The following is a 4,233-nucleotide window of genomic DNA, read 5'->3' on the forward strand; positions in this document are numbered from 1 at the left end:
ATATAGCCGAATACACACATCCCTCCATCTCCTCCATCTCTTCTTCTTCTTCTTCATCTTTTCTTTCTTCTCTTGCTCGAGGGCGAGCAATTTTCTAAGTTTGGTGTGGTAAAAGCATAGCTTTTTGCCTTTCCATAACCATTAATGGCACCTAAGGCCAGAGACATTCAAAAAAAAAAAAAGAAGAAGAAGACAAAAGCTTCCACCTCTGAGTCCTGTAAGATGGAAAGACTCATATAAGCCGTCATAGCTCAGTGGTAGAACATGTGGCTGCAAATCAAGAGATCCCTGAGATACCTCAGGGGATAAGTTGTCCTCCACACAAATATTGGAAGCAACTAAGGGTAGAAACACCAAAATTACTAGGAATCATTCAACAGAAGCAAGGAAGAGACATAGAGGAGCTCAAAGAGCACCATTGGACCTTCAAGAAGGCGCCACCCTCACTCAGGTGGATTCATTCCTTGTTCTTTATTTCTTTCTGCTTTTCAGTTTTTATGCTGTGTTTATCCATGTTTTGTGTCTCTACTTCATGATCATTAGTAGTGAGTAACTATGTCTTAAAGCTATGAATAAAATCCATTAATCCTTCACCTCTCTTAAATGAAAAATGTTTTAATTCAAAAGAACAAGAAGTACATGAATTTCGAATTTATCCTTGAATTTAATTTAATTATATTGATGTGGTGACAATACTTTTTGTTTTCTGAATGAAAGCTTGAACAGTGCATATGTCTTTTGATCTTGTTGTTTATGAATGTTAAAACTGTTGGCTCTTGAAAGAATGATGAACAAAGAGAAATGTTATTGAGGATCTGAAAAATCATGAAATTGATTCTTGAAGCAAGAAAAAGCAGTGAACAAAACTTGCGAAAAAAAAAATAGAAAGAAAAAGAAGGAGCAATAGAAAAAGCCAATAGCCCTTAAAACCAAAAGGCAAGGGTAAAAAGGATCCAAGGCTTTGAGCATCAATGGATAGGAGGGCCCAGGGAAATTAAATCCAGGCCTAAGCGGCTAAATCAAGCTATCCCTAACCATGTGCTTGTGTCATGAAGGTCCAAGTGAAAAGCTTGAGACTAAGTGGTTAAAGTCGTGATCCAAGGCAAAAAGAGTGTGCTTAAGAGCTCTAGACACCACTAACTGGGGACTCTAGCAAAGCTGAGTCACAATCTGAAAAGGTTCACCCAGTCATGTGTCTGTGGCATTTATGTATCCGGTGGTAATACTGGAAAACAAAGTGCTTAGGGCCACGGCCAAGACTCATAAGTAGCTGTGTTCAAGAATCAACATGCTTAACTAGGAAAGTCAATAACACTATCCGAAATTCTAAGTTCCTAGAGAAGCCAATCATTCTAAACTTCAAAGGAAAAAGTGAGATGCCAAAACTGTTCAGAAGCAAAAAGCTACAAGTCCCGCTCATCTAATTATAATTAATATTCATTGATATTCTGGAATTTATAGTATATTCTCTTCTTTTATCCTATTTGATTTTCAGTTGCTTGGGGACAAGCAACAATTTAAGTTTGGTGTTGTGATGAGCGGATAAATTATACGCTTTTTGGCATTGTTTTTAGGTAGTTTTTAGTAAGTTCAAGCTACTTTTAGGGATGTTTTCATTAGTTTTTATGTTAAATTCACATTTCTGGACTTTACTATGAGTTTGTGTGTTTTTCTGTGATTTCAGGTAATTTCTGGCTGAAATTGAGGGACTTGAGCAAAACTCTGAAAAAGGCTGACAAAAGGACTGCTGATGCTGTTGGAATCTGACCTCCCTGCACTCGAAATGGATTTTCGGGAGCTACATAACTCCAAATGGCGCGTTCTCAACGGCGTTGGAAAGTAGACATCAAGGGCTTTCCAGCAATATATAATAGTCCATAATTTATTCGGAAATTGACGACGTAACTTGGCGTTGAACGCCAAGTTCATGCTGCTGCCTGGAGTTAAACGCCAGAAAAACGTCATGATCCGGAGTTGAACGCCCAAAACACGTCATAACTCGGAGTTCAACTCCAAGAGAAGCCCAAACATACACCAAGTGGGCCCCGGAAGTGGATTTATGCATCAGTTACTTACTCATGTAAACCCTAGGAGCTAGTTTATTATAAATAGAACATTTAACTAATGTATTTGACATCTTGGAACGCATAGTTCTTAGACCATGGGGGCTGGCCATTCGGCCATGCCTGAACCTTTTACTTATGTATTTTCAACGGTGGAGTTTCTGCACACCATAGATTAAGGGTGTGGAGCGCTGCTGTGCCTCAAGTATTAATGCAATTCTATTTTCTTTTATTCAAATCTCTCTTATTCTTATTCCAAGATATTCATTCACACCCAAGAACATGATGAATGTGATGATTATGTGACGCTCATCATCATTCTCACCTATGAACGCGTGTGACTGACAACCACTTTTGTTCTACATGCAACAGAGCTTGAATGTGTATCTCTTAGATTCCCCAACAGAATCTTCGTGGTATAAGCTAGATAGATGGCGGCATTTATGAGGATCCGGAAAGTCTCACCTTGTCTGTGGTATTCCGAGTAGGATCCTGGGAATCCGGAAAGTCTAACCTTGTCTGTGGTATTCCGAGTAGGATTCCGGTAGTGAATGACTGTGACGTGCTTCAGACTCGCAAGTGCTGGGCGTTAGTGACAGACGCAAAAGAATCAAGGGATTCTATTCCAGTAGGCGCGGGAACCAACCAGTGATTAGTCGTGCTGTGACAGAGCGCGTGAGTGTAGTTTTCACTGCGAGGATGGGATGTAGCCTTCGGCCAGATGATGCCTCCAGACGATTAGCCATGCGAGTGACAGCCGCAGAGGACCATTTTCCCGAGAGGATTAAAAGTAGCCATCGTCGAACGGTGAACCCCTATACACAGCTTGCCATGGAAAGGAGTAAGAAGGATTGAGTTGAAGCAGTAGGAAAGTAGGCGTCCTTGAGCCATACAGTCTCTCAATTCGCTTATCTGAAATTCCCACCAATGAATCTGCATAAGTATTCTATCCCTTTTATTATTTCTTCTTTTTATTAATTTTCGAAACTATAACCCAATTTAATCTGCCTAACTGAGATTTACAAGGTGACCATAGCTTGCTTCATACCAACAATCTCTGTGGGATCGACCCTTACTCACGTAAGGTTTATTACTTGGACGACCCAGTACACTTGCTGGTTAGTTGAACGGAGTTGTGAAAACAACCGATGCCATAATAATGATTTCATACAAGTACAAAAGAACATGGATCACAATTTCGTCCACCAGCTTTCCAGCAATATATAATAGTTCATACTTTATTCGAGATTAGATGATGTAAACTAGCGCTCAACGCCAGTTTCATGTTGCATTCTGGAGTTGAACGCCAAAAACACGTTACAACTTGGCGTTCAACTCCAAAAGAAGCCTCTGCACGTGTAAAGCTTAAGCTCACCCCAAGCACACACCAAGTGGCCCCCGGAAGTCCATTTCTGCATCAATTACTTACTTTTGTAAACCCTAGTAGCTAGTCTAGTATAAACAGGACATTTTACTATTGTATTAAGTGTCTTTTGACCACGTTACATCTTTGGTCTCGGTTTTATTCCATTATTCATCTTAGAAGACTATTGATCACGTTTTGGGGGCTGGACATTCGGCCATGCCTGAACCTTAATCACTTATGTATTTTCAACAGTGGAGTTTCTACACACCATAGATTAAGTGTGTGGAGCTCTACTACTACTATCTTTTATTCGAATTCAATCTTATTTCTGTTCTAAGATACTACTCGTACTTCAACCTGATGGATGTGATGATCCGTTACACTCATCATCATCCGTCTCTATGAACGCGTGCCTGACAACCACTTCCGTTCTACAAGCGAAAGCTAGAGTGTGTATCTCTTGGATCCCTGATGCACAACGCATGGTTGCCCTTGCCTGACAACTGAGTTTTCCATTCTATGAGATCAGAGTCTTCGTGGTATAAGCTAGAATTGATGGCGGCATTCATGAGAATCCGGAAAGTCTAAACCTTGTCTGTGGTATTCCGAGTAGGATTCTGGGATTGAATGACTGTGACGAGCTTCAAACTCGCGATCATTGGGCATGATGACAAACGCAAAACAATCAAGGGATTCTATTCCGACATGATCGAGAACCGATAGATGATTAGCAGTGCCGTGACAGAGCATTTGGACCTTTTTCATTGAGAGGATAGGATGTAGCCATTGACAACGGTGATGCCC

This window comes from Arachis stenosperma, chromosome 9 (assembly GCF_014773155.1).
Source record: "Arachis stenosperma cultivar V10309 chromosome 9, arast.V10309.gnm1.PFL2, whole genome shotgun sequence".
Lineage (NCBI taxonomy): Eukaryota > Viridiplantae > Streptophyta > Magnoliopsida > Fabales > Fabaceae > Arachis > Arachis stenosperma.